The following is a 13,232-nucleotide window of genomic DNA, read 5'->3' as shown; positions in this document are numbered from 1 at the left end:
TTTTTGTTGAAAACTGTTTATTTTATGTAATGTATTATAGAAACTTTGGATACTGAGTCTTCCCCCTTCTAGGGTTTGTTGTTATTTTTTCTTGTTTATTTCTTCAGTAACTTGGCTGGACTATTCTGGTGACTTCTGTTTTTTCCCCCACAGTGTACAGCCTCTGATGTCACACCTTGGAGGAGCGTGCACGCGTATGTTATCCTGGGGTGAGAGTGGTTTTAACAGGACTCTCTTTGCCACTTTTCCTGATGTCTCTGTTAAGCTGTCTGCCTTCCAAAGTATCACACCCAGGTGTTAACCTCCAGTAATTGCTGGAGTATTGCTCTATTATGTTTTATAATGCTATTGGGCATACAATTCTCCACAATTAAATTAAATCTCCTGATCAATTTGGACCCTTTGCAGACATAATCTTTGAGGCCAGTCTTTGGGGCTTGTTCCAACCACAAGAGGGCTCTTCTCAGCTGTCCTTCCTCTGGTTCTCTCTAATAAGAATCAAGCTGGCCTACAGTTTAGCTTATTGCTTTCATGGAACTACTGGCCTCCTCATAATTTTTCATCGCTAAAACCTCCATTGTTTTTTAGAACATCATTAAGCTTGAACTGCCCATACTGTGTTACAAAAAAGTCTGTTCCCTTGGGGAGAGTTTCAGAGCTCTCTGTTCTTAGGGCCTGCATCTTCCTGCTGGGCAAAGCCTGTGTAACGCTGCTCGAGGGCTTGGGGGGCTTGCGAAGAAACATCACCCCACTTCCCTCCGAGTGGCACTCCTGCGGTATGGCAGGATACTGGGCAGCAGCATAGCCCCTGGTATTCTCAGCTTGCCTTTGTGGCATAGGATCTCTGCCCTGTGAGCAAGCTGGGGCACGGGTGTTTGTGGCCCAAGTTCCCTCTGCCTGCTGTGCCTGGAGTAGAGCTACCTGAAAGCGAGGGCCAGGTACGGGAAGTGAGCCCTAAACCTTTCAGCCTATCTTGCCTGGAATAGAGCTTCTGCGGCTTACAGCCAGAGGGGGTAAGAAATGCCAGTAGCCTGTCCCTCCCAAGGAGACATGGTAGGGTTTTGGGGGAGAGGAAGCCCTGTGTTCTTGGCTACACCAACCTGGTATGAGCTTCCAAAATGCTTATCTGGTAGTTTGGAGGGAGGGAGCAGTTTGTGGCTCAAATGACATGGACTCTTGCTGACCTTAAAAAGATCTAGTAGATTTTCTGGAATTAATATTTTTTTAATTTATTGTATGCCCTTGTGGTAATTTCCAGAGACTTTAAATGGGTTTTTTGTTTGTTTGCTTTATAATCTTCACCAGTTTGGGATGTTTCACTGGGGAGAGGGTCCATTGAGAAGTTGAGGGAACTGCTCAAGCCACCATTCCAAAAGTAATCTACTCTGTCATGATAATTTACCATGAAGTAGCATTTTGGTCTGGAGGCAATGCTCAGGATAAACTAGAAGTGAGAGAGACTGGAGCCAGGTAGAAGAAATACCACGGGGGTAGGTGTAAAGTGATAAGGGCTTAAACTATACAGAGTAAAAAGGAAAAGAAAGGAAGGAATGATGTAGCACAGAAAGATTCATCAGAACCTCCCTGGAGATTAAATATGGGATGCAAGGGAGAAGCAAGGGCCAGAGATGATTGCAAGGTGATTCTAATAAGGCTGAGAAAGGGCAAGTTTGATTTTAGATCAGCTGAGATTATGGTAACAGATACATTCAAGAGGAAGGGCAAATAGTACATCATGTCTGGAAGGGCAGGACTGGAGAGTAAGGGAGGGACCAGGTTGTGGAGACAGAGGTGGTATAAGTCATACCTTTTTATATAAGACATTACAAAATTACCTACACACAAGACAGTATAAGTCATGGGAGCAATTAAGCTTCCAGAGGGAGAGAACAGACCAGGTTACCTTGAATTTGGGGAATGGATCTTCTAGGTGAGAGTTGGAGGAAAAGTGAAAGAGATTGAAAAAGGAAGGAATAATGAGAGCCAACATTTCTCAAGATCTTACTAAGAACGAAGCACTATTTTAAAACCTTTACATATTTTCTGGCATTTAATCCTCACAATAACTCCATAGAATGGGTATTATTATCCCCGTTTTACAGGTAGAGAAACTGAGGCCAGAAAGATGAGTAGGAAGTAATATACTCAAGGTCGTACAGCAAGTACACAGGAGAGCCAAGATCAAAACCCAGGCGATTATAAATTTAATTTGAAATGCTAGTGATAAATGCAAGTGAGGGGTAAGGGGTATGGTATGTATAATCTTTTTTTTTTTCTCTGTTATTGTTTTATTTCTTTTTCTGTTGTCTTTTTATTTCTTTTTCTGAATTGATGCAAATGTTCTAAGAAATGATGAATGTGCAACTGTGTGATGATATTGAGAATTACTGAATATATATGTAGTATGGAATTATATGTTAATGTTTTTGTTTGTTCTTAATTTTTTAAATTAATAAATAAATTTTTAAAAAACCCAGGCGATTATGAGTATGCATAACTTTCATTCCCAAATGTGTACCCAAAGAAATGCATATCCAAGAATGGTAGAGCTGTTCACTAGACTGTAAGCACAGCCCAGATGTCATCAGCACTGGAATGGATAAACAAATTGTGGTATGTGTATATCCAGTGGGCTATTATATAGCATTGAGAATGAACAAACTATTGCTTTAAGGAACAACCTGGACTTAATATTGAGCAAAAGAAACCAAACAAAAAAGAGAAAATTTTGTGTGATTCTTATATAAAGGTCAAAAAAAGACAAAACTCGTTATAGTGTAAAGAAGTCAGGACAGAATGATCATGGTGATGAGTATACAACGATGTGATGATATTGTGAGCCATTGATTGCACACCAAGTGTGGAATGTTCACACGTTAAGAATGTTTGTGCTGTAAGGTTGTGAATTCTTCCAGTCAAATTTAGGTATTTGCCCCCTCTTCGTGATTAAAAGGGATGACTCTTCTTCATTCAGTTAAAGCATTTGTTTTCCTTTAAATCACAACTATCTTTAGGAGTCAAAGGACATTGGTTGTAATAATTTCTAATTAAATTGTAGCCAAGAGAAGATTTAATGAGAAAAATAAAGTGGGACTTTCAGTAATCAAAGATCATTAAGTAATCAAAGAAAAAAAAAAGAATGTTCGTGTTGCATGTCGATTGGTTTTATTAATAAAAATTTAAAAATAAAGAGTTTGTCAATATCTACAAAATTGCTTGCTGAGATTTTGATTGGGATTGTGTGGAATCTATAGCTCAAGTTGGGAAGAATTGACGTCTTCACCATAGTGACTCATTCAATCCTTGAAGACAAAATATCTTTCTATTTATATAAATTTCTTTCATCAAACTTTGCTGTTTTCTGCATATAGATCCTGTATATAAATCTATAAATGCAATAAGTCTGGGTGTTACTGTAAATAGTATTGTTTTTCAAATTTCAAATTCCTGTTGTTCTTTGCTGGTATATACAAAATCAATTGACTTATGTATATTGGTGTTGTTTCCTGTGTCTTCGCTATACTTGCTCGTTAGTTCCAGGGGTTTCGGCAAATTCTTTGGGATTTTCTACATAGACACTCAGGTCATCTGCAAATAAAGATGGTTTTATTTTTTTCTTAAAAAAAAAAGAGGAAGTCAGGATAGTGGTTACCTGTGGGGAAGCAGAGACTGGGAGAAGGGAGGAGGCTTTCTGGGTGACAATAATCTTGTTTCCTGACCTGGTGCAGTTGCATGGGGGTGTTCCTTTATGAGAATTCATCAAGCTGCATCCTCATGATTCATGTACTTTTCTGTACTCTCTTCAATAAAAAGCTTACAGAAACAAAAGAAAGGGTGCACGGGTGGTTCAGTGGGAGAATGCTCGCCTGCCATGCAGGAGACCGGGTTCGATTCCAACCCATGTACCCAAAAATCAAAAACAAAAGAAAGCAAATAAAATCAGTCTAGTGAACTTGATGACCCGTGCCCTTAACCACTGCACCATCAAGATAACAAGTGTCCTGTGGCTTGTTCAACAAGTAAAATGAAAAGAAAAAATGTGGAGAGGAATCCCAGAGGTTAAAAGAAATTTAGGAAACAGATTGACCGATTGCAACATATGGGCCTCATTGCAACATTACTAAAACAAACTGTACAATAAGAAAATAATGGAATGGCCGGAGATTTTAATACTGCCTGCATTTCAGCTGACACTAAGGAATTATGTTTTGTAGGGATATTAGCGTTATTGTGGTTATGTTTTTTTTAAGTCCTTATATTTTAGAGATGCATATTGATATGTTATTTTGAAATGACATGATGTCTGGGATTTGTCTCCAAATAATGCAGGCTTGAGTGTAAAAGGGAAACATACAAGATTCCCCATAGACTAGTAATTGTCAAAGCTGGATGATAGCTACTGGGGATTCACTGTACTAGTCTCTCTACTTATGTATATATTTAATAACAAAATTAAAGAAAATAACCAGCATTCAGTGTGGAAGCAAAGGAATTTATTCTCATAGCTTCATGTTTTTCAGTTTGCATTTCTTTTAGGAGGGATGCAGCATGAGCACATGGTCACAGATATCAAGGGAGGAGGTGGCACAAGGATGAGGCCTGGCCTGTAGTGCCCATTGCTGCTGCTTTCTCTCTGTCCCCACTGTCCCCCTCTGAAACTGTCTGGCAAAGGTCACATGACCCCCACTCATTACCACATTCGCCAGTGGGTTTTCAGTACCCCATGTTTCTCAGCAGCTGGGACTCTGGTGACCAGGCCCTCCCGCTCGCTGGGCATCACTGGTTTTCCCTGCCTCCCCTATTTAATCTGCTCTGTGAGCTCTTCTTCCTGTGCTTGATTCAGCAGCCTGGGATCTGCCCTCAGCCCTCTGCTCTTCTCCCCATACCCCCTACTGTACTTTCCAGGCTGCTAAAACAAATACCATGCAATGGGGTGGCATAAACAATGAAAATGTATTGGCTCACATTTTTGAGGTTAGGAGAAATAAAAAATTGAGGCATCAGCAAAGCAATACTTTCTTCCTGAAGACTGTGGCATTCCAGGGCTGGCTGCTGGCAATCCTTGGCCCTTGGCTTTTCTGGCACATGGTGGCCTCTCCTGACTTCACTCTCTGACTTTCACTCGACTATATTATAAAGGACTCCAGTATTCTAGATTAAAATCCAATATGATTCAGTGGGCCCATACCTTCACTGAAGCCACATATTAAAGGAATCTTACTTACGGTGGGTCTACACCCACCAGAATGCAGGCCAAGGCCATGTCCATATTGGGGCACACAATTCAACCCACCATACTCCCCCAAACCCTTTCCTAAAAATACAGGAATTTTGTCCACTCCCAATGGCTTAAGTTGCTGCCAGAACTGTCTTTCTAAAATGTAAACCTAATCAACTTATTCCCACATAAAAACCAAGGAATGGCTTCGCATTGTCCAAATGATAACATTCAAACTTATATGCAAGGTACAGGAAGCACTTCAGCATTTTTTCTTCACCTCCACCCCCTTTCCACCTTCCTCTCCAGGCTTCCCTCCCCTCATTCCCCTTCACATCCTCCACTTCAGCCAGTTACATCGTTGGCATTTCTGGAATGTGCCATGCTGTCTCTTGCTCCCATACCTTGACTCCCTCTGGAATACCTGCCTACACATTTCCCCACCTGAGAAACCCTACTCATCCTCTAGGTCTCTGCTAGAAGGCCACTGCATCTGTAAAGCCTTTCCGATCTTCCTGTGGAGTCTGTTCATTCATTCATTCATTCATTCAACAAATATTTTATGTGCAAGGCCCTGTGCTAAGCCTCAGTGCTGCAAGCAAGAACTTACATAGTTCACACTTTACTTGGTAGTTCTGATCGCGCCAATGGAATTGATTTGTTTCCATAATTGCTGCTACGGTGTCCCACTTCTCCAGCTGAGTTCTTGAGGGTCAAAGGTGGTAATGCATTCCTCTTTGCATCCCCAGTGACAGAAGGCTCTAAAATATGTTTGTTCGATTTAATTGAAGCAGGATAATAATTGAAAAAAGGCCTTTGGGTTAGGCCATTCAAAAGCCCTGGATAATCTTCGGTGTCTATTTGGTAAAGTCTGGGGTATGGAGTGGAGGGAACAAGTCCTCTGTCCATGGGAGTTAAGGAGAACCTAGAAATTGGCAAAATGCAGACAACTTCTTTGAGAACTGCATCTGTGAGAAGAGGAGTGGTAAGCAGGTGGCAGAGAGATTGAGTGGTGGGGGGATTCAGAGTATTTTTAAAGACAGATGGGGGGAGCCAGGCTGGCGAGAGGAAGAAGTGACCCAGAAGCTAAGGGCAAAGGTGGCTAAGTTGTGCGGAGGCAGGTGGGCCTTGGACAAGCACGGGGACCACTTTTCCTCTAAGGTGGAAGGACAAGAAAAAAACAATGGCAAAAAAGGGAATAAGTAGGAGCCGTGGTCCTGGATCCCTTCTCCAGGCAGGTCCTTTCCTTCTATTATCTAACTTAGTTCTCACCAGTCTTCATTTTCAGATGACAAAATTGGCTCAAAGCATTTCAGTGGTTCTCACCTGGCTGCGCATCAGAATGGTCTGGGGAGGCTTTTGCAAAAAGCAGACCTGGGTTTCATTCCCAGTTCTTCTCATTGGATTAGATCTGGGGTAGGACCTTGGCATCGGAGTTGTTTACATTCCTGCACATGTTCAATGTGCAATCAGGGCTGAGAAGCAACGAGAGGAATTTTAGGTGGGAAAGAATTTAACTCCGGTCTATCCGATTCCAAAGCCCATGCTCTTTGCCCTAGAGAAGTGATTCTCAAAGTGTGGAGCCTGGAGCTTCCTGGGAACTTGGCAGAGATGCACATTCTCTAACCCCACCCCAGGCCAACTAAATCAGAAGCTTTGGGGCTGGGGGGGAAGCATTCTGGTTTAACAAGCCCTCCAGTTGGTTCTGACACAAGTTCGGGTGTGAGAAGCACTGCCCTGGAGCCTTGCTCCCACTGAGTGTGGCCCACAAACCAGCCACAATCAGCATCACCCGCATGTGAGAAATGCAGAATTTCAGGTCTCACCCCAAACCTATGAAATCAGAATCTGTGTTTGAACAAGATGTCCAGGTGAACCGTGGGTACAGTAAACTAAGAAGGTTTGCTCGTGACTGGTGGTTCCAAAACCAGGCTGATGACACGATGAACTGGGAGGCTCTTTGTTTGAAAAGTACAGCGTCTCCGGGCACCCTCCACCGAGCTCCTCATTCTGAGGTCACATCTAGGTCCCTTTTTTAAAGCTCCCCAAACATTTGATGATCAGTTTAGGCACTGCTCTACTAGGTGCCCTCTTTGTAGAGGAGGGAGTTTACAGAGTATGCACTTTGTCCCAGACACCTCAGAAAGTGTTTTCCTTACAACAAGGTTTGCAAGATTTAGCAAATAAAAATATGGGACACCAGTTAAATCTGAATTTCAAGTCAACGAGAAATCATTTTCTCAGTATCAGCATGTCCCGTGCAACGTTCGGACCACACAGCTCTTTAGTATATGTTAATTAGCCTCCATGGCTTCCCGCACTCACACCCATTTAGCTAAGAGGATTCCAAACTCTATTTTGTTCTGTCTGGCTGTGCCTCTTTCTCTGAAATCTCACTGAAGCAAGAGTCTGCAGAACATTTTTAGAGCTAGGATGGTTTTCTTAGAGACAGTGTAAGAATTTGAGAGTTTTTCCACGCAAAGGAGGACTCCAAGAGACGTTCTCTCATGCAACACGCAAGGGGTTTATTTACCACACATGCGTGGGGCTCACTGAACACGCAGGAACAGAGAGCCCCTAGCCTGGGTTTGGGGAAGCTTTTTAAGAGGGAGGAGGAGGGGGGTGGGGGTCGAGCATGGGTCACAGGTGTTGCTTCATGCAAGAAGCAGGTAACGATCATTTTCACAACAAGCATTTCTGGTGCAAGGAGTCATGGGGGTTGGGAGAGGCAGATAACCACCCCGGAAGGTCCCGAGTTGTTTTTCTTAGCCTGATGGGGCCCATAACTCTTTCCTTTACAATCCTTAACTCACACCAAATGCATAGTAGTGAATATAAAATGACACAAATCCTTTTGCTAGATATTTCTATCATTCAGAAGCTAAAATACATGTAAATAGCTAAATTAGGCAAGAAAAGTTAGCTACTGCTAAGTTTTATAAAATCCTTCTTTACCTAAGAAAAGTTAGCTACTGTTAAGCTTTATAGAATCCTTCTTTACCTAAGAAAAGTTAGCTACTGTTAAGCTTTATAAAATCCTTCTTTACATAAGAAAAGTTAGCTACTGTTAAGCTTTATAAAATCCTTCTTTACAACAGGACCACAAACCCATCACTTAGAACTCTTCGTCCAGGGAGGCACTTCTCGTCAGTCACCCGGGGATGATTCGGTGGGGCTGAGCTGCGGCCTCAAGTCTGTGTCTCTAACAAGCTCCCAGGGGCTGCTGCTGCCGGCCCAGGGCCCACACTTTGAGTAGTAGCAAGCCCTGAACGGCTTGGGAAGAAATACAAATTGCAGTGGAAAAGAGAACCTCAGGTGGGACTTCTGGACCCTAGTGTCCAGTTATGCCCCATCTCTTGCACCTCTCCCTCCCACCCCAAACCTGGAAAACAAAAACATCATATGTAAATAAGAACCTTTCTGCCTGTCTAGGGACAGGGAATAACCAAAGTGCACTTGAGCAACTAAAGCATTTGCCTCTAAGTTCCTTGGCAGCAGGGATAAGGCTTGTTGTTGCTTCTGAGCCCCCGTGCCTAGCAAAGGAGGTGTCCCGTGCGTCTTTTGCAGCCTTGTTAGAGAACAGGTCCTTGCCGGGGATGAGGGTTTCCTCAGTGGGTCTCAGTGAGTGTGTATCAGAGTTACCTGGGGGCTCATTCAAACACGGAAACCCCTAGAGCTTCTGATTTAATAGGTGTCCTAGTGTGCTAGCTGCCGGAATGCAATATACCAGAAACAGAACAGCTTTTAAAAAGAGGAATTTAATAAGTTGCTAGTTTACAGTTCTAAGGCTGAGATAATGTCCCAATTAAAACAAGTCTATAGAAATGTCCAATCTAAGGCATCCAGAGAAAGATACCTCGGTTCAAGAAGGCTGATGAAGTTCGGGGTTTCTCTCTCAAGTGAGAAGGCACATGGTGAACACAGTCAGGGCTTCTTTCTCAGCTGGAAGGGCACATGGTGAACACAGCATCATCTGCTAGCTTACTCTCCTGGCTTCCTGTTTCATGAAGCTCCCCAGGAGGCATTTTCCTTCTTTATCTCTAAAGGTCGCTGGCTAGTGGACTCTGCTTCTCGTGGCTATGTGTTCTGCTCTGCTCCCTCTGAATCGCTCTCATTCTCCAAAATGTTTCCTCTTTTACAGGACTTCAGAAACTAATCAAGACCCACCTGAATGGGTGGAGACACACCTCCAGCTAATCCAGTCTAACAACCACTCTTGACTAAATCAGATCTCCAGGGAGATGATCTAATTACAGTTTCAAACATACAATGCTGAATAGGGATTAGAAGAAACGGCTGCCTTTACAAAATGGGATTAGGATTAAAACATGGTTTTTCTAGGGTACATCTATTCTTTCAAACCAGCACAGTAGGTCAGGGGAGGGCCCGAGAACTTGCATGTCTAAAAATCCGAGGTGATCCTTACGCTAATTCGCCTTTGAGAATAACTTCTCCAGATGACTCCCTGGGGGAAGTGTGGGCCAAACTGGGTGGCTGGGAACCCTGGGATGAGGGGGCTGGTGAATGATTTTCTGAAGAGGTGAAGGCTGGATGGACAATAGGACAAAGCTTGGGGAACTGGGACCTCAGGGTGCCGGAAGAGAGATGTTATTTCAGGAGCATTGTTCTGTGGTGACACCCAAAGGGTCCTATCGGAATTTAGATGAAATCTAGGAAATACATTGCTACTTGAAACCAGATTATGTATGTTGTGGGGTGCGGAGGGCACCGACCCCCCTCCTCGGCCTCTGGGGTCAAGAGACCAGAGAATATCAGCTTTGGTATGGGTAGCAAGTAAGACCAGCACCCATGAAAGTGAGGCTGGGGAGACAGAGCAGGTGCCAGAGAGTGAAAGAAGAAATGAGTCCCCCTGAGCCAGTAAATAGAAAGCTGCAAGGAGATTGAACTCTGCGGTTTCCTTTTGCTGTCAGAAATTTTTATTTTTGAAAAAATAATAAACTCACATGGTAAAAAAAAAAAAAAAAAAAAAAAAATTGAGATAATACCGCAGAGTGAATAGGGCCGTGGAAGAGGCGAAAGGTCCTGAGATGTGTGACTCCTTCCCTTCCAGACTCTGTAGGGTAGAGAAGGGCGGGTTGAACTGCCGGCGAGCGTCCGGCTTGGGGTGCTTCCCTAGAGGCTTTGGCTGCACACTTTCCCCCACTCCTCAGAGTGGACGCCCCTTCCTCCTTACCCTCCTCCCCACTCCGGACGCTGAGGGCCACCTGCGACGGTGGGACCGTGACTCGTCTGCCCTCCATGCACAGCCCGGAGCGCGGAGTGGCGCCCTCGGTGCTGACGAATGGATTAAGTCGTAAAAGGCTGAGTGAGTGAGCCAGCGAGTGTGTGAAACCAACAGTCCAGGAGACTCTCTGGCCACAGCTACTGAATAACCTTTCACTTCCTTTACCAGGACTAGGGGAGGATTTCTCTCTGTGAGGTCACGGCACTAGACGTCATGGGCTTTTCCTGTTTTCCTCCCCTACAGGACCTCTCAGGGCCCCCCAGCGGTGCGTCCTGCAGGCAGCCCTCCATCTGTGCACAAACTCACTTGTAAAGGGCCCAGGGGAGAGGTTCTTATGCACATATGCGTGTGTGTGTGTTAACTATTTCAGTTAGCTACTGCTGCATCACAACTGGCCCAAAATGTAGAGGCACAAAACAACCACTTATTTTATTCACCCCCTCTGCACATCAGCATAGCAGGATGGTCTGTCCCTGCCCCACGGTGTCTGGGGCCGCAACTGGGGATCCAAAGGCTGAGGATGACTCGACCGGTGGGGCTGGGGTCACCCGGTGGCGTCCCCCTCACAGGTCTGCTGGTTTGATGCCGGCTGCTGGCTGGAACCTCAGCCGGGCCAGCTGCCCTGACACTCATGGGGTCCCTCCAGGGTGTGCCCCCTCGGCCTAGCTGGAAGCTGGGCCCCAAGAGCGGGCGTCCAGGCCAGCAAAGTCCATGGCAGCCCCGGAAGTCACGTAGCCTTGCTTCTGCCCTGCTGTGTTGAGCGAGACAGTCACACACATTCGCCCAGGCTCAAGCCTAGGGTGGGGGCAGCAAGTTTCTAGAGGAGCTTGTGGACAGGAGACATCGTTGTGGCCATATTTGGAAAATACAATCTGCCACACAAATGCCACCAAGAAAAGTTCTCAGTGTTTGGGAAACTAGAAGACCAGCGTGAGAGGAGAAATTCGGAGCTCCGATTTACTAAGCACAGCAGCTTCACTGGAACCGAGCCCCACTTCCGAAAGAACGCAGGGTCCCAGGGTTGACTAACCCGGCTGGGGAGGGCTCCCGTGAGCTCACTGGACCCCAGGGGGAGACCCTTCACCCAAGATCCGCTCCAGCCCCTGCCACTGGCCCACCCACTCGCTTTGCCAGCTGCTCAAAGGCTCTTTCCCACAAAAGGTATCGTGCTCAGCAGGTTTGCACCCAGCTCTCCTGCTGTGGATTTGACTTGGGCATGACCAAGGACACCCCGTTTCCTTGTCTGAGCAGGTAGCAGTGTCCCGGCCATGCCCCAGGATGGAGCTAAGGCGGGAGAACAGCTTGGTGACAAGGACGCCCAGACACAAAAACACAAACCTTTCTAAATGTTGTGCAGCCTCTTTCCAAAGGGACGTGCAGAGCATGGCAGGTTCACACGCAGACTGGCGAGGAGAGGCCCGCCCAAGCCACACGTTAGCTGGTGTCTCAGATGCATTATTGAACTTGAGTTTTCTCATGTTCAAAAATAATAAAATTGTCTTTTCAAATAATATGTGTGAAGTGCCAGGAACATAGAAAGTATTAAGCAAATGGTAGTCAACACTAGTAAGCTAGCCCCAGATTTTTTTCTCTGCACTTACCAAGGAAGCATTTTCCCCCTTTTCAAAGGACCCTGCTGGCTTTAAGGCTGCAGCTGTTTGTATATTGTGCGGGCTTCTGGAAGGTAGGATCAGCAGATCCTCGGGCTTCTGGAAGGCAGGGGTCAGCAGATCCTGAGGGTGACCAAAACCATAGTCTGGAGAGAAGGAGAGTGAGGCAAAGGGGAAGTTAAAATTTCTCTGTATATAAATGCTGAAATGCAGAGAGTCCAGCCTCTCTAGAACATCAGCTAGTTCCATCTCCCTACCCCATATTATTGACAGCTCCCTCCAACGTGAAAAAGTTAGAATGGGCACAGCCCACACAATCCTAAAAAGCGGGAGAAAGACCAAAGGTGGCGGTGGAGTTATATAGAGAAGGTCGGGTTTAACAAACGAGTATGATTGCTGAATCATTATATTGATATTTCTTTTAGTCTCCAGTATTTTAGAGCAGCTAGAAGTAAAAACCTAAAATGTGGAATTGGAACCCATGCCAAACTCTGAAATATGTTCTACGACTAATTGCTGTGATGTGCTTTGAAATATTTCACTTTTTTTGTATATATGTTATCTATTTATTTATTTATAAAGTCGATTGTGAAGACAAATGCAGAGCTATATGATGACATCGGGAACCACTGATTGCACACTTTGGATGATTACGTGGTGTGTGACTATATAATATATAGCAATAAAAAAATTTTAAAATTCTCTGTATAATCGTGAAAGAGTCTTTCTTTATTCATTTGGAATAGAAGAAATGTTATAAATTTCGTTGGCTTGAGGAGGTTCTTTTCCTTAAGGTGTATTTAAACAGTATAGAGTCTGAGATGATTGTGTTTTGTCTTTTGGTTGATGTCCGGAGAGCTTCCTGTTCATCTGGAGGTAGGGTGGAGGGTAGATAAGGCTTTATGTTTTGGGGTGTCTTTAATTTTGGGGTGTATGAGCCAGGACTGCCTGTGTTTCTGACGTACCCCGGGCTCTAACATGGAAAGGCCAAACAAAGCCTTCCTATTGGGGGAAGTGGTGCTGGAAAAAGAGCCGGTGGTCCTCAGGGACCCCGAGGTCGCCTTTCAGGTGGCGGCAGCCGCCGGAACCCAGGCGTCTTTGATGGAAAGCCTGAGTAAACGCCTCCAAGAACCGGGACCGCGAGCCCGGGCCCGGGAAG

This window comes from Tamandua tetradactyla, chromosome 12 (genome assembly GCF_023851605.1).
Source record: "Tamandua tetradactyla isolate mTamTet1 chromosome 12, mTamTet1.pri, whole genome shotgun sequence".
Taxonomy (NCBI): Eukaryota; Metazoa; Chordata; class Mammalia; order Pilosa; family Myrmecophagidae; genus Tamandua; species Tamandua tetradactyla.
This window is presented reverse-complemented; position numbering follows the sequence as displayed.